Genomic DNA, 17,866 nt, shown 5'->3' with positions numbered 1-17,866 from the left:
ATTGCCATGTACATCGGAGCCCAGGTTTTAACCCAAGAGTCTTTCCCTAGAAGTCTGGATTCTTTCTGTTTTAAATTATAGTCACAAACAAACCAAGTGACATGATTTTTACCGCCTTAACCATTTGTAAGTGTCCAGCATGAAATGTCCGAGAAATTCACATCGTTGTGCAATCAACCTCCAGAACCTTTTCATTTTGTAGAACTGAAACTCAGCACTCTTTAAACAACTGGCTTTCCCTCTTCCCCACAGCCCACAGCAACCACCATTCTAGTTTCTGTCTCTATTAGATACTTGGAGCCAGTGCAATCATAGAATGTTTGCCTTCTTGTGACTGGTTGATTTCCCTTAGCACAACCTCTTCGAGGTCCATCCATGCCATAGCCTTTATCAGAATTTCTTTCCTTTTTGAGGCTGAATAACAACCTGGGGTGTGTGCGTTCCACATTTTGTTTCTCTGTTTGTTGACAGACGATTGGGTTGCTCCTACCTCCTGGCTAGTGTGAGTAATGCTGTGTGGACATGGGACTTCACATACCTCTTTAAGATCTGGCTTTCAATTCTTTTGGATCTATATCTGAAGGCTGCATCCTTATGCTGCCCGCTTTTAACACGATGATGGCCAGGAGAGGTCTTCAAGCCTAAGTAGAACACATTTGACAGGGAACACAGACCCTGAACAGCCAAGTGCAGGTGTTCTGAATGCTGTGTGTAGAGATTAGGCAATGAAGGGATTAGAGATGGAAATGCCTGCCTTATGAGTCAAATGATGAAAGAAAGGTGAAGATCCAGCCCCTAACCCTGAGATGCTCGCAGAGTTAAACAGTAGCTAACTCCTGTTAATCAAAAGGATTTAAATTCATAGTCTTAATGGACCCAGAGCAGATGGAATGAATATTTTAGATTTGCAACAGCAAGATGATGATGCTGATACTGATGATGGTGATGGTGGTGGTGATGATGGTGATGGCTCTCCTTTTCCAAGTGCCTTCCCTGAGCCAGACACAGTGTTAGGCGCTGGCCAGACATTAGCTCACAGAATCCTTAAGTCCTGTGATCAGCCATCTTGTACAGATGAGGAAACTGAGGCAGGGAGAGGGGTGAGCTCCTTTATCCAAGGCTTGCAGCTAATGTTAGGGTTGGGGGTCAAGCCAGCCCTGCCTGACACTCCGACCAGTGCTCTTGTAAACCACAGCCCTGCCCACCTTTGGGCCCTGTGCTCAGATCCCTGGGCCTTCACCTCCTCTGCCAAGCTCAGTAGTGACTCAGTGGCTGCCTGGGCCATGCCAGGGCCCCAGCTGTGGAGACTGACTCAGGCACCAGGGAATGTCAACACTCTGATTTCCTCATCTTCCTTTCCCAACCGCGACCCAACCACGAGGGAACTGGCAGGGCTGTGGGTGAGCAGGATGAGCTATGGAAGGAGACAGACCTCACCCATGATTGCCCCTCTGCTGCCCCCTGGGTGTCCAGTCTCATCCCTGGCAATCTCTGGGCCGCATGGCTGCCTGAGCGTAAGCTGGTTTATGTCACCACATGGAGAGACTCTTTTTGTATTTTCCCACTGATCTTTGAAGAAAAGTCGCACTCCAGGCTCTGGACCCGGGGGGCCCCACGTGCTGCTGCCCCTGCCCACTTCTCCCACTGGGTCTCTGTGCGCTCTTCCCTGTCACCTCTCTGGGGCCCAACCACGCTGGCTGGCTCCTGCTGTCTCATCCCCTCTCAGCTCAGATGTCGGCTATCCAGCACAGCTTAGCACAACCGGGGCAGGTAAGTTGTCATTCCCACCTCTGAAACCAGCACACATCTGAAGGGCTAAAAGATAGAGAGGATCTCAAAGGGCCCTTTCCTTTGTGAGATGCAATATAAAATTGACAGAAGCCACATGTGCACACAGGCCTCAGAGACAAAGGTGCCCTCACAACCAAGAAAGCAGCGGGAACTTGGAGAACGGGGTTAAGTGCAGGGGAGACCAGATAAGTGCCCTATGATGTGTCAGAGCCACCTGCTGCTTGTCAGACAAGGTGAAGTCTTGGCGTGTCCTGGGACAAGCAATCAGGCCCCTCTGCCCCAGGAAGAACAAAGGATGATGTCCCGAGCACAGGTTCTCTGCTGAGCCCTGATCATCCGCGATTGCCATGAGGAGGAAGAGTGTTTTGGGGGAGGAAGCAGCCCCTTAAATGCCAACGAAGCAACAGCACCATCAGACACAAAACTGCTTACTCAGCATTGCAAGGTTAGTGGTAGAGGCCGGGACACCTAAATGCAGCCTGCCGCCTCCTTGGTTGGGCCTGGATGGGTGTCAATTGTCACCTTTGCTTCATGCCAAGCTGCAATCTTCTGTATATCCTGTCTCCCATGTGCACTCCCTTGCGTGTGTGTGAGTGTGTGTGTGTAGAGAGAGAATGTGTATGGATGTATGTGTATGTTGGTATGTATGGTATGTAAGAGTATGTGTATATATGTGTTTGGATGTGTGCTGGAAGCATGCATGTGTGTGTGTGCGTGTGTGTGTCTAGACAGACTTGGATTCAGTTGCTAGTGCACTCTGCCATGTGGGGCATCAGATAAGTCACTTCAACTCTGATTCTGTCATTGTGCATGAACTCAGATTCCCGCAGTTACACCTTGACTTACAATGAGGTTACAACCTCCTAAACCCGCTGTCTGTCTGAAAATCTTCTAAGACAAAAACGCACTGAATCCACCTGCCCTCCCACAGCTCCTGGCTCAGCAGTAGAGCGTGCAGAGTGCCAGCTCTCTCCTCGTGACCGCGGGACTGATGGGGAGCCGTGCTCACTGCCACTGGCCGGCATTGCAAGAGCGGATGGCACTGCTCAAGGCGAGCCTGGGAAGATTCCAATCCAAGGGTGCTGTCTACTGAACCGGGATCACTTTCACACCATCCTAGAGTTAAACCATCGTAAGTGGAGCCATCATAAATCAGGAATAGTCTATAAACCTAAATCTAAACCCCTCCCGGCAGGGGAGGAGCGAAAGAACAGGATCCTGTCCTTTTCCGTGCCCCGTGGTGCCTGGCGCACCATGAGTACAAGCCAACGGCAGCTGTCAGTTTCATCCTCCTGCTTCATCACACAAGCCCCTGACCAAGAATCTGATTGCCCATCACCTCTTGGGCTAAATTACACTCCACTTTTATTCAGCTGCCGACTGAGAGCAAATTGGAGACATAGTGGAAGAGGTGAAAAACACAGTTGTGTGGACTGGACACAGAGCAGAGGGCACGTCTTCCAGCTCCACCTTGGCCTTGGGTCCATTTTCTCACTGAGTCCTAGCTTCAGTCTGTGACCTGTGACCTTGGTTTTAATGATGCCCAATTTACAGACAAGAAGCTTGAGGCTCAGGGAACAATAGGCAGTAGTGGGGCTAAAGTCTGACTCCAGGTGAAGGAACATTAAAGCCATTGTTCCCTCAGCGCCTCCCAAGCGCCCTCAAGAGACAGCTTGAGAGTCAGCCGCTGAGGCTTCTGGGAGGCCATGGGCCAGGCAGAGGCCAGCGCGGAGCCAAATTCCCAGAGATGAGAGAGGTATGAAGACACTTCTAAAAGTCTGCAGCAAAATGGAATTCAAACATGGCTGACTTTGGCCCAACAATTTGGAAATCCACATGTATGCAGAGTCTTCAACATGGTCATGGAGTTACAAAACAAGTGATGATGAAGTCTGACATTTTTTGCATGCAAAGGAACTTATTTTTTCATTCACTTTCCCCTGCACACTTTTGGAAGTCCCTGATGCTGTGTGAGCTGCCCGAGCACACGGCGCATGTGAGGAGAGCAAGGACTGTGGTATCCCAAGGCTGCGCCTTTCTGATGGAAGATGGGAAGGTAGGATTTGCGCTTCCGCAGAGGGATTTTGCACATCTGATGAACCTGAGCTTAGAGCTACGCCCGCCCAGGGAGAATCCAGGACAGAGAAAGCGGTGGTCTGGATGGGAACAGCCCTCCGAGAAGGATGTCCAAAGGCCACAGGCCATGGGGAGCCTGCTGGCACCTCCCACCAATCAGAGCCATCTCCCTCCTCTAGGGCAGGCCAGAGGAGGCTTGCTCTGTAGCCACCAATCCCAGGAACCCGTGACCATGCAGTCCTGAGTACGGTAGCCCCAGGGACCTTCTGGGGAGCCATGGGAGTGGTGCCATGGCCATAGGAGCACACATAAGAATGTCAGAATGGCCATGACGCTCACTTTACATTTTGTGAAGACTCAAAGCTTCCTTCTTGCCCTGCAGACAAGTGCGTCCCCCACCCCACACACACACACCTAGAAGGTGCTTGCTGACCAGCTACCTCCCTGGCTTTTGCATCTCAAAAGCTCAGCTGAACTTGGGTGATTTTGCTGCAGGGAAAGAGGGAGGCCAAGTGACTCCATGTGCAATGAGACTGAGGGGAGATTGCCCAAGACCCAGAAGGGGACAAGGGCTGGCATTGTCCATTGGAAGCAGCCGAGTGTCACCTTTAACCTGGGGAGGCCAGCGGGCAGGCAGCGTACCTACAAAGGACCACACAGGAGAGACCAGGAGGAAAGCAGCAATGGCCATGGCAGCCAGGCTGGCCTGAAGACCCATTTCCGGTGGAAGATTCCAGTGTTCTGCCCCCTGCCCCTCATCTCTCAAGAACAACTTTCCCTCAGCAAGTATATGGACTCAGGATCAGATTTAATTAGATTTAATGTGACATTTCCTGTATAGGTAGGTTTATAGAGCAGATCAGACCCCAGAACATTATTGATTGGACATCATCACGATGCTGAGGTCTTCATTAGGGATGGTCCTTGGATTCTTATGTAGGTATTTGAGAGGCAGAGAGACAGATATACAGAGACAGCTCCCACCAGAGTGCGGGCTCACTCTCCAAATGCCCATGACAGCAGCAGCCAGGAATGGGGGGGCAGGGAGCTGAAGCTGGGAGCTGAGAACGCAATCCAGGTCTCCCACGTGAGCAGAGAAACCCACTCACTTGAGCCATCACTGCTGCCTCCTTAGCAGGAAAGTGGAGTCAAGAGTTGGTCCCAGGTATTACTCCTATGTTAGCTGCAGATTTCTTTTTTTTAAATATTTATTTATTTGAAAGAATTACACAGAGAGAAGGAGAGGCAGAGAGAGAGGTCTTCCATCCACTAGTTCACTCCCCAATTGGCTGCAACAGCCGGAGCCGCATCGATCCGAAGCCAGGAGCTTCTTCCGGGTCTCCCACGCAGGTGCAGGGACCCAAGGACTTGGGCCATCTTCTACTGATTTCCCAGGCCATAGCAGGGAGCTGGATCAGAAGTGGAGCAGCCAGGTCTTCAATCGGCGCCCTTATGGGATGCTGGCACTGCAGGTGGCGGCTTTTCCCACTATGCCACGGTGTTGGTCCCAGCTGCAGGTTTCTTTACCTCAGGCTGAACACCTGCCTCTAGAAAGAGCCCTTAACTCATGAAAGTGCACGCTAAAGGCAACTGCCCCTGAGACACGAAGCAACCCCCCTGCCTGGACTGCAGGACGCGCGCTGGCCTTTTGGGGGGCAGGGCCATCTCCCCACGTCTCTGGGGCTCTGGGGTCTTGCCCTGCTTCTGTGTGGTCCCATGCTCTAGTCTTCTCTTAGTGTCTGCAGCTTTTCCCGTCCTGCTCCCCCAGGACTTCAGCCGCTGGAGATTTTTGAGTGCAGGGCTTAGGTCTGCACCAGCTCCGCAGCACTTCCCAGGGAGGCAGGGGAGTGAAGTGACCAAGGCCTCAGTCACAGCCCACCAAGGGAGCGCTGTTCCTGCAGGTGCCGATGGAGTGACATTTACAGCCAAAGTGCAGCCATGGGGGCAACTTCACGTCCTCGTCCATGTCCATGGTCTTCCTTCCTGCCACCAATCACACGCCATGACCCCTATTCTTGGTGAAAGAGGAGTGCTGAAGACTTCAGACCCATACTAATGGCAGATAAGTCCGGAGGAGCTCCGCGGAGGTCCTTCACAGTACACAGCACCCAGTCAGCCTCACTTCTTGAATTCTTATCTGTTGTGTCAGTTCCAAGAAACAGGTCATTTCAGTATCCGTGGAATTTCCGACAGGAGTTTCAGTCCTCGGTGGATGGTACTTTTTTTTGTTTGTTTGTTTAATTTATTTGACAGATAGAGTTAGATAGTGAGAGAGAGAGAGACAGAGAGAAAGGTCTTCCTTCCGTTGTTTCACCTCCCCAAATGGCTGCTATGGCCGCAGCTACGCTGATCCGAAGCCAGGAGCCAGGTGCTTCCTCCTGGTCTCCCGTGTGGGTGCAGAGCCCAAACACTTGGGCCATCCTCCACTGCCTTCCCCGGCCACAGTAGAGAGCTGGACTGGAAAAGGAGCAACCGGGACTAGAACCCGGTGCCCACATGGGATGCTGGCGCTGCAGGCGGAGGATTAACCAAGTGAGCCACGGCGCCAGCCCCCCGTGGATGGTACTTAACATGAACAGCACAAGACTGCTTCTTCTCCAGGGATCTTACAAGGATGCTCAGTGTATATGTCCTGAAAAATACTTTGACTTTGGTTCCATTTCTTTTTTCTTGGAGAATTGGTATGCATCACAGCCAGCTGCAAGCTGTAACCTGACAAACAGAGCCTTTCCTTGAAACTCAGCTTCTGCACCTGGAGAATGGAGCTCCTGATAGAGTGGACTTTCTGGGGTCAACGTGAGTGAGAATGAGAAGAGGTGGTCACCAATATCATGGCCATTTCTTACACCTTTTGATTTCTCCAGGGTCCTGATCTCTTGGTTTAAATTCCCCGAAGGATTCATCTGACTGGCTACGGAATATGTTGCTCCAAGGTCAAGAGCCTTCCAGAATCAGTGGGCCAGAGGAGATGGGTCACATGAAACAAACATGGCTGGACAGGTCCATCGTGTAGCCGATGCAGAGGGTGGTGGCCAAGCAGCTGGGACAAGGGTGTGTGTGGTGACCATTGTGTCTGGAGCCAACAATAAGAGGATTCTAGAATCACAGAGGTTCCGGTGGATGTCATGCTGTCCAGTCACTTGAATTTCACATGTTGAGAAATTGAGGCTCTGAGACACACGGCAACATAACGAAGTGAATTGGAGGCCACCTTGTGAGCTATTCCAAGGGGCAGGAGGCCTGTGGGGCACAGATGGGTGCCTGTCACTGACCCTCCTCCTCCCCGCCTTCCAGGCTGTCCCTCAGAGCCTGGGAGTTCAGTGGTGTCACAGCCTCACCCGGCCCACATCCTGGAATCCCAGCTGCAGGAAGTGCTCGGCTCCCTGGCCATCTGCCACCCAGCCCCAGCCACCTGCACAAGCAGGTCCCACCCTCCCCTTCCAGCTAAGCAGGTCTGGTGGCCACATGAATTCCTCCCTCTGTACCTTTGCTCAGGCAGTCCCCTTGACCTGGGATGCCCTTCCCCCTCCTCCCTGCCCATCTGAGCCCCACGGAGCTCCTCTGGGAGGTCTCCCCCTGCCCCTCCCCCAGGCCCACTCCCTCCTGCTGGGCTTAGGAGACTGCTTGCTGCCCCCTGCATGGGCTACACAACTCCACTGTGCCTACAGATTTTAATCCTCTTACAAGTTCTCTTTGGAGGTTAGAAACCTTGCCTTATACATTTTTGCAACAACAAAGCACACAAGTGGCGCTGGGCACTTAGGAGGTAGCTGTTAGCTGGGGCCCCTCCTGCTCTCGGTAGGACCAGCAGGAGGCTTCCTGCCGCACCCCCCACCCCACCCCCCCGCCAGGATTTCCCAGGGGAAGGCGGTGCAGGCCCTGGTTGCATGCCTAACAACAGCCCGTTCCAGGGGCTTATGGGAATGGTCAGGCTGGAAGCAAGCTCCACAGTCAACTGTCACTCCTTACAGCTCACAAGGACGCTGCTGTCACTCTCACCCACGAGGAGACCGAGGCCCAGAGGTCTGAGTGGTTTGCCGGGGGTCACGGGCAACGCACATTGGGCTGGAGAATGGACTAGGCTTCCACTGACTCCACAGCTCTTGCTCCCACCTGGCCAGGTGCTGGCTGGCTTTGGGATGCAAATGAACAGGACAAACCCTGACTTCCAGTGTAGCACCTAGAGGGCCCTGAGGCGGGGTTGGGGGGGGGGGTGGCTGCAGGCCAGCCCTGAAGAGATCATTGACACCCGTGTGCGTGTATGGGGGGAGGTCGGGGTCCCAAACACCCACCAGGACAGAGGTTGCACCCAGAGCTGTGGGATCCTACAGGAGAGACCCCAATGCAAAAGGAAGCGAGCGACTCTGTCTAGCAGAACGTCTGTGGTCCCTCGGACCTTGGCGACGTCCCAGTCAGGGAGGCAAGACGAGGACCCTTGAAGCTGATTTGCAGGATGGCAAATGAAGGGTCAGGGAGGCAGGTGACTGTTCCAAGGTCGCCGGGGGACAGCCTGCTTTCCCAGCCTCCTCTCTGCTTCGCCACCCATCTCTCCAGTGGCCTCCAAGACAAACCAATCCAAACGGTCAGCTCTCAGTTCCCAGACACACCTTTCTTTGTCTGGCTGCCCAGCCTTTGCCCAGGCCACCCCCTCTGCCCGAATGTGTTTCCCACACCCCACACTCGCCAGGCCCAGCACAACTCTCCCCTCCCAACACCTCCCCAGCTCGCCCCGAGTCTGAACAAACCCCTCCGCCTACTCCTGAGAGGCACCCTGATAGCAGGTGCTGATTTAATATCTTTCCAACTAGGAAGACCCAGCCCTGGCACATCACCAAACCACGGGCAATGCTCTCTGCAATGAGACGGTGCTTAGCAAACGCTGGAAGGATGGAGTGAATGAACGCAGCTCTTGCCTGCTCTCCGAACAGCTGAGAGGATTTGATTCTGTGAGGTCACCTGCACAGGTGCCAGGCCGGGGCAGGTGGCTGTCACGTGCTCGCTGGGGCGAGCAGCTCAGAAGCCACGCCCGGCCAGCAGAGCCGGGTTTCCCGAGCAGGCCGCATGCCAGCAGAAAGGCCCCAGCAGGCCTGGCGCCAGGGAGCTGCTGCCTAGCGACCTCCAGCCAACAGCAAATCTGCAGCTCCTCCCGCCCACCCACTGGCTACCCTTCCCCGGGTCTCCTGGGCCTGCAATGTGGGGAAGGAAGAAGGAAAGAAAATCAGGTTCAACCTGATGGCAACGCCATTCCCCAAAGCAGTGCTCCTGGAGCCCTGGCACTGGGGTCAGGAGGCGTGGCGTCAGCAGCCCAGGAGGTCCGGTGGATGAGGGCAAAGGCCCTGGCATCTGCTGGGGCTGGGGCTGGGTTCAAATCCTGGCCTTGTGAGTACCAGCTGTTATGAGAAGGATGTCTCCCTCTCACCACGCCCAGATTCCCCAGAGAGGAATAACATGGAATCAAAGTAGACAGCCGGAGTTGAGCTGTGGCAAGTTCTTACCCTTGTGTAGCAGAACGAGGGGAAAAATTGACAGTGAACATGGACAAAGGTACTTCACAAAGCTTGTGACACAGAAACAGGGAGAAACAGAGAGATCGGGGCTGGCGCTGTGGTGTAGCAGGTAAAGCCGCTGCCTGCAGTGCTGGCATCTCATATGGGTGCCCATTCGAGTCCCGGCTGCACCACTTCTGATCCAGCTCTCTGCTATGGCCTGGGAAAGCAGAAGATGGCCCAAGTTCTTGGGGCCCTGCACCCACATGGGAGACCCAGAAGAAGCTCCTGGTTCCTGGCTTCGGATCAGCGCAGCTCCAGCCACGCAGCTCCGGCCATTGCAGCCGATTGGGGGGTGAACCAGCAGACAGAAGACCTCTCTCTCTCTCTCTCTCTCTCTCTCTGCGCCTCTCTTTCTCTCTCTGTGTAACTCCGACTTTCAAATAAATAAATACATCTTTAAGAGAGAGAGAGAAAGATCTTCCATCTGCTGGCTCACTCCCCAAATGGCTACAACAGCCAAGACTGGGGCAAGCTGAAGCCAGGACCCAGGAACTCCATCCGGGTCTCACACGGGTGGCAGGGGCCAAGCACTCAGGCTATTTTCTGCTGCTGACCCACGTGCCTTAGCAGGAAGCTGGATAGGAAGCACAGAGCAGCAAGGATTCAAACTAACACCTTGCATCGCAAGATGCAGTTCAACTTGCTGCGCCACAGTGTGGGTCCCAAAAGAAACCATCTTTTAACTCCATTATTGCACAAAGCAAACATTTTGAAATCCCTGACACATACATCTCACTCTCATTGTTCTCCCACCCCCGCCAGGAGGAGATGACTTCCTTTGTCCATTTCTGTTTTCTTATTCAATTGTAATCCTTTACTGACACAGTAGGTGCACCTGTTCGTGGGGGTACCGTGTGATGGGTCGGTACTGGTATACATAAGATAAGGAACAGAGCAGGGCAGCGAGCAGACCCATCGCTGTGTCCCTCTGGCATCTCCTGGTGGGGACAGCGTTCGGATTCCTCTTCAAGCTGCTCTGGAAGACGCAAGGCCTCGCCATCAGCTGTTGCTCTGACTGCAGTGTGACAGTTCCAGGCCTTCGTGCCTGCCCTTCGGTCTGCCTGGGTTCCTCCCCCATCGGCTCCCACCCCACCCACAAGGCTCACTCCCTGAATAGTCCAAGTGCTTCCCTTCCCCTGCCCTCCTGCCTCCTCCTCCAGCCTCACCTGCCCTCACTGGGCTGTCCCTGACCCTGCAAGGAGTCTTGGGCTTTTCCCACCTTCTTCTTACACTGGCTTAGGGGCCTCTGTTCTCTCGGCGCCACCTGGTTGGGATTTGCGTGCTTCAGCGATCCCGGATCACAGAGGAGAGACAGGAAAGCTCTGTGCTTGTTTGCCTTTCGGTTCCCGATGTGCTGCTTGGAGAAGTCCAAGCACTGGATTCTGCAGACGGCCGAGGCCCTGGTGGTGTTGGCACGAGACAGGAGGGCCCAGGGAGGCTGAAGACCCTCTGGCCTTAGGAAGGACGGGGCCAGCACTGAGACCCTGGGCCGGTTCAGAAGAAAGCCTGGACACTAAATGGATGGACTGTAGGCCAAGAGTGTGGGCTGGAGGCGTCACTTCCGGTCTCAGCTGGAAACAGCAAAACCAAGAGCTGAGTGTTTGGCCTGACTCCCTGTCCAGCACCCTCTGAGCTGGGCCAGAAGGGCTCTGGGCCTGCGCGCTGCCTTGCCAAGGCCTCTGCTCGGACTCTACCCTGTGCCAGGAATGAGGAGTCTCGGGGAGCATGGGGTGTGTCCATCCGGACCCACACACCTCCCTCCAGGGTACAGACCAGGTCCCCAGGCCCCAGCTGCATGGTCTCAGTGGCCAGTGCCACTTCCGAGGCCTTTGGACCCCTCTCCCCTGTCACATGCCCCCTAGTATGGACAACAGGGCTGGTGAGTGCACCCCTGGACCCCAGGGCTAGCCACAGGGACTGCTGTTTGGAGTAGAGTTAGGATGTGTGGTCTGGGAGTCCACACATCTGCCGGGAGCCCCTCACAGGGCAAGGGAATGTGGAGAATGGGGAAGGAGCCGCCACACGCCATCACCGTGATTCTCACAGCACTCCTCTGACCCTTCGGGTCACTCAGCAGCTCTGACGTCATACTAGGAGATGGGACTTACTTCCTCTGGGGCCTGCACTGCAGTGCAGCAGGTAACGTCGCTGCCCGTGATGCCAGCATCCCGTATTGGAGCAGGAATTCACATCCTGGTGGCTCCACTTCTGATCCAGCCTCCTGCTAATGCGCCTAGGAAAGCAATGAAAAATGGCCCAAGTGCTCGGGTCCCACCACCTTGGTGGGAGACCCGGATGGAGTTCCTGGTTCAGCACCAGTTGTTGCAACCTTTTGAGGAGTGAATGGAAGATCCCCCCCACCACACACTCTGTAACTGCCTTTCAGAAACAAATAAATCCAGGCTGGCGCCCCAGCTCACTAGGCTAATCCTCCGCCTGCGGCACCTTCACCCCGGGTTCTAGTTCCGGTTGGGGCACCAGATTCTGTCCCGGTTGCTCCTCTTCCAGTCCAGCTCTCTGCTGTGGCCCGGGAAGGCAGTGGAGGATGGCCCAAGTGCTTGGGCCCTGCACCCCATGGGAGACCAGGAGGAAGCACCTGGTTCCTGGCTTCAGATCAGCGTGGTGTGCCGGCCGTAGCGGCCATTTAGGGGGGTGAACCAACGGAAGGAAGACCTTTCTCTCTGTCTCTCTCTCACTGGCTAACTCTGCCTGTCAAATAATAATAATAATAATAAATAAATCCTATCTCAACCAACAGTATGTTAGTGTGTTTTAAAACTTGTAAAATACTTGAAAACATGCCCTGACCCTGCCCAGGAGACGCTACTGCCTGCAGTGGAGCCTGGGGGGATGAGCGGAGACCCCCGGAGACTTCAGAGAGAAGGGGCTTGGGAGGACAGAATGAGCGCTGGGGTTTCACAACTTGGATCTGGAGATGACCCCCCCCCCAATCACTTTTTCAGCTGAGGAGGTACAGACCTACAGGAGTCTGGCCAAAGCCCCACAGGTCAGGAATATATGATCCAAGGGATCTGACCCCAGATGCTGAGCTGGGTTTGGAAACAGCCTAAGGACATGGGCAGAGACGTTGCTGGCTCTCTTGGGTGGTCCTTTCTGCACCTGCCGGGCACCCACCTGACGGCTTTACTCCACCAGCCTGGGTGTGCAGGAGCTACGTGCTTCTCCAGCTGGCTGCTATAGTTCCAACCTCCACTGTTGACTTCTCAGGAAGGAGCTTGGTTTAGCAGCAGTGGGGCGGGACGATGCCGGAAATATTGGGATGCGGTTCCCCAAGAAGCCAGGCTTCGCACTATCTCTCCCAGGAAGCCCCAAGCCTTTGCTAAGATGATGTCCTGTGAAAGGGAGACCCTCACTCTCCATGGGCATCTGTTGGATTGTTTCCATGGAAACAATCTGAGCAAGAGGGCCCTATCAGACCTCACCCCTCCTCCATCTGGACCTCAGAGATGCTGGGCCCGTCTGCCAATCAGCTCATCCCTTCCCTTTCCCCCTCCCCAGGTCAGGGCCCCACTTATAGCTCCCCACGCAACCGCCGCACTCCTCACTCAGCCAGCTCTTTCTCACTCTGGAGTTAGCTCAGTCCCTGGCTCCCCTCCTCCCTCCCACTCGCCCTAGGCTGTAGCATCTCTGCTTTCTCTGTGACCCCTTTTTCTCCCAACAGGGCCACTGAGCTTCTTCCCATACAAGCACTCTGTAGGCTGTGGGCCAACTGCTACCTGTCGGTCTCCTGGAGTAATCGAGAGCAGCTTGGGCTGGGGAATTGAACTTGACCCACCTCTCTGTCCTAGGTGCAGCTGATTATAGAAAGGAAGAGGGAGAGAGAGAGATCTTCCAAATGCCTACAACATCCAGGGCTGAGCCAGGCTGAAGCCAGGATCCAGCAGCTTCTTCTGGGTCTCCCACTGAGTGCAGAGGCTCAAGTACTGGGGCCATCCTCCACTGCTTTCTCAGGTGCATTAACAGGGAGCTGGATCAGAAGTGGAGCAGCTGGGACTCAAAACTCGCTCCCATATGCGATGCCGGCATCACAGGTGGCAGCTTAATCCACTACTGCACAGTGCCACAGTGCCAGCCAAGGTCGCCTCTCTTGAAGGCTATCCTCTAAGCATGACCTAACTGGTTATTTACAAGCCCAAGGAGGTCATGGGGCTGTTGAGAAGCACTGGACCAGGGTCTCTGGGGGTTTCTGCCAGGACCCCATGCCCTGCCCCTGGGACTGGGTGTCTGCCCAGCTGTCCTGATCCTTCCCCTGCTTGGGTGGGGACAGGGGAGCCACAGCGGCACTTGCTCCAGGGTGACCCACCAAAGTTCAAGTTAGCACTGAGTCTTCCTTTCAGTAATTGGCAGACCTTGCCCTGGGGCAAGGAGGAAGAAGGAACCGGGAGAGCATATTGAGGAGCAGGGAGCCTAGCCTGGGGCCTGGCAGAGGCCCAGGCCAAGGACAGTTCCAGAAGGGAGCCGGGGCACCAGCAGGCAGCACTGGGGTAGAGGGGAGAGGTGGGTTGCAAAACCCTCATATGTTGCAGCCTCACTGCTGAGTCATACCAGGGAGGCCTGATGGGGACAAAGTCAGGGCCACGAGCTCCCAACTGCCTGGTTACTGCTGACTCTGTTAACTTGCTGGCATTCCTCATCCGCCTCCATGAGGCACCCCTATTGTTCTGACTTGCCCAGCGTACAGCACTTTCTTTGAATGACAGTACCTCTGTTTACTTGGAGGTCCCCATCCCTACCCTTAGCCCATGCCATTCAGGTGAAGGTGGAGTACCCCACCCCCCAGCACCACGAATGATCAAGTGGCAGAGGCTCAGCCAATCAGACATTCTCTCCTGTCTGTGATTGGCTCCAGGATGGGAACAAGCTAGAAACCTGATAGGCTAGACTCAGTTCCAAGACCTTTGGCAGAAGTGTTGGGAAAGAGGGCCTGTCTCTTCCCTGAAGGGTTGCTAACTGTGGAGCAGAGGGGGCTCCCATGTGTACAGTGAAGTCCTGAGAATGCGGCCATCCCACAGGAAATCGAGACCGACAGTAGGGGTAAGGCAGAGACCCAGTCTTCTAGTCGTGCGCCCCTGAACTTGTCAGCGGCATGAGCTAGCATTTTCTTTACTTAAGCATGCTTTAAAGCTGGGTCTCTGTCATTAGCAAACAAGAGCTGTCCAGCCAGCACTACCTGGATGATACCTGAACTTACACTACTTTACCTGTGCCCTCATTCTTTGCACCGAATTTGAGACTTATCACCCACCGTGATCTCTCCTGTCTTGGATCACTCCAGCAGGACACGGATTTATAATGGCAAGAGGCTAACAGTAGAGCTAACATTCAGCTGCCGTGTGTGTCATGGGAAAGGCGATAGTCACTCTGAGTGACGTCCTGACTGCAGGTGTCAAGGAGGCAAGGCCCCCCAGCTAGGATTCAAACTCAGACTGTCTGACTCCAAAGTGCGTGCTCTTTGCCCGCAGCCCGGTGCCTCACCCTGCTATATTTAACTCTAGGAACGGCCACCAGCAATGCCTCATCGTGTTCCTCCCACAGCAAGAGCAGAGTTCTGAGGCAGAGACACTTTGGACCCATGCGTGTCCACATTCCACCAAATAGCGTGAAATTCATGGACACATTTTAGGGGCATGAACTTTGGCCCATCATTTTCCTTCTGCCCTCAGCTTCTTCCCCCCTGACCTCCATCTCCATACCCAGCCTTAGCTTGGCCACCAGCATCTCCTAGGCCAGGCTTGGCTCCCATGCCCTTCAATGAGCAGTCCCTGTGGTCCAGGGATGTGCCATCTGATGGGGTGGTCTTGGGCCACAGGCTCTGTCCTGCCTCTTGATCAGTCCCATCCGAACCAGATGAGTGGGAATGGGGGAAGATGATTCCCCAGAGGCAAGTGCAGGTGCCAGTACCAGAAAAGACAGCCACGCATGGGCCCCTTGTCTAAGACCTCACCCCCTCCAAGCCACAGTTGTGTATTCAGCTTCCAAGTATGCCAAGTTCGGGGCTAAGCTCTGGAAGAATAAACACAGAGTGGACTCAGACTTGTCCTTGATCCAGGGGCTGGACAGCCAGTAGGCCATGGGCCAGCCACGAGACAGCCACAGGATCAGGCCACAGGGCATAGACAGCTTGGAGGAGCACCGAGGGAGCCATCCGTTCCACTTGGTGGGGCATGGGAGAAGTCGTACACCACATACTGGGAATGGAAGAAAGGGCCCGGAGTTCTCAGGGTGTGGTGGCTCTCATGGAGAAGAGGTGGAGTGGGGAGGGCAGCGTCTCTTGCAGAGGGGTGCAGTAGGTGCACATGTAGAGGCACAGGGGTGTGAGAAGTCAGGCGAGTCCTGGGAAGTGGGTATGGCTGAGCAAAGGAGGAGGAGAGTGGGGGGAGGTAGTCTGAGGCATAACGGAGAGTGAAGACGGGCACGCAGTGGCTAGTAGTTTGGGTCGCTTTTGCTGCTCTTTTGTCTATGCTCTGTTCGCCAGCCTGGGGGAAGCTGGCACTTCCTCAGCCCAGGGCTTCCCTTCTGGGAGGAAAGTTAACTTAGAGGAAGATGAAGAAATGCCTGAGCCGAGTGTGAAAGTGAGAGACTGGGGTGCCTGAAACTTGAGCAAGTCGGGAGCAGGCCAAGGAAGGAGCAGGTGAGTCTCTGAACTCAATACAAACTTGCATGTCTCACCTCGTACTCAGTCTTAGGGGGACAGACGTCTCTGAGCCAGGTTCTCAGGCTGGGTGAGGAGACACACAAAGAACTGGACAAAAACAATAGAGTGGGCCAAATCTGTCGCAAGGGATTGTGGGAGCATCACGAGCATCTGTCCCAGTCTCCAGGCTTGCAGAAGGCTTGCTGGAGGAGGTGACATGGAAACTGGGCCTTACCAGAGGCACAGGAGTTTGCTACCAGAATACAGGGGGCTCTAATGATTCCCTTTTATTAAGACCGACCGCATGTAACTGCTGGGCCCCGGCCTGTCCATCCTGCCACTGAGCTCTGTGGGAGCAGAGACTCATCTGTCCAGTTCGCTGATTGGAACTCTAAACAGGGCCGGGCATGAGTGGGTGGTCCATAATGCTCACAGGACAGGAACGCATGCAGATGCTCAGCCGAGGAGACAGATACAGGATCCAGCACAAGCAGGAGGCGGGAGCAGGGGGAGGGCCCGGCGGGGTCCGGGGCAGGACCCATCTGAGTAGTCCTTGGAAACAGGAGGGATGGGGTCAAATCTGCATTCATTTCTTTGACAAATATTGACCGCCAAGTGTTGCGTTAGGCCCTCGAGAGACCTTGGAACATGACCATCTCCTTGGCTGTGTGGAGCTTACCTTGTGGTGCAATTCCAGAGGGCAGCCTTGAAAGCCATGGAGAAATCTTTCACTAGCGGGCATGTGCTGGGTGGCCAAGAGAAAGGTGGCTCAGGAGCACGGCAGTGAGACGGGAAGAAGGGGGCAGCTGGGGGGCGGGCAGGTAGGCAGGCGTCACATAGGACCGCACTGGGCTGCGAGGCGCAGCAAACCTGACTCACAGTGGCCTGACATGTAGGAGCCTATTTATAGCTCAGCAGAGGAAGTTGAAGAGGTGAATGGGAGCTGCCTGGGGCTGGTCGGCGACTCCGCAGTGATGTCAAGAACCCGGGCTCCCCGTGGCCCCTCCTCAGCACCCTCTCTGATGCTTGCAGGCTGTTGCTTTGCTGCGGGGACCCTATCCATGTCTTTTGTGTTTATTTTAAGGTGCGTCATTGAGATGCCTTCCTGACACGTACCTTTCTCCAAGCAGAACTTAGGAAAGTCTGATACTCCCAAAAGTGACGTGTGTGTGTGTGTGTGTGTGTGTGTGTGTGTGTGTGTGACTGCGAGTTTTCTAGGGGCGGGAACCAGGGAATAAAGCCAATTCGGGATGAAGTGCGGTGTGGGCGGCACCTAGTGCGTGCCTATGCGCATGGGCGTGCTCATGGGCTGGAGTCCCAGGCTGAGCCCAGCCGACAGAGGTAGTCAAAGCTAGAAACAGCCGTCTGTGTGCCCTCATCGCCCACCAAGAAGCTGAGAAACCTTTGAGGGAAGGCATCAGGCCTCCTACAGTTCATAAAAGGAGGGCTGTGGGCCAAACAACTGGAGCTGACGCTGGATTTGCCAAAGGATCTCTCCGGGGCAGGGGGAGGATACGGGCTTGTGGAGGAAAGTGTGGAAGCCGGGAAGCTAGGAAAAGACCAGCAAAGTGGTCCTGAGAGAGATGGAGAGGCATGGGCCAGGGCAGGGGCGGGGAAGGAGACGGGGTGGCCTTGAGCAGGACAGACGGAGAACACAGAAGTGGCGACAGTTCAGAAAAAACTTATCTTGTCATTACATTTCCCACGAACTTTTTGAAGCACCGTCCTATTTCGCTATAGCAACAGAAGATAGTTCCAAGAGCCAATGATCGTAAAAAGATGGCCAATATTTGGG

The 17,866-nt window shown here is 54.7% G+C and overlaps 1 long non-coding RNA gene across 1 annotated transcript; it reads right to left on the bottom strand.

Annotated features, from left to right (window-relative positions):
- Positions 1 to 10,074: 10,074 nt before the first annotated feature.
- Positions 10,075 to 16,991, bottom strand: LOC127490556 (uncharacterized). The gene is made up of 3 exons (XR_007918565.3): positions 16,751 to 16,991; positions 11,525 to 11,649; positions 10,075 to 10,987 (listed from the first exon to the last, which is right to left on the bottom strand). It is a non-coding gene; the product is annotated as an uncharacterized LOC127490556 (long non-coding RNA).
- Positions 16,992 to 17,866: the final 875 nt, after the last annotated feature.

Source organism: Oryctolagus cuniculus, chromosome 6 (assembly GCF_051225735.1).
Source record: "Oryctolagus cuniculus isolate XC-2025 breed Fujian yellow rabbit chromosome 6, ASM5122573v1, whole genome shotgun sequence".
Classification (NCBI taxonomy): Eukaryota; Metazoa; Chordata; class Mammalia; order Lagomorpha; family Leporidae; genus Oryctolagus; species Oryctolagus cuniculus.
Note: the sequence above shows the minus strand (reverse complement) of the source record. Positions and strands in the feature narration are given on the sequence as shown.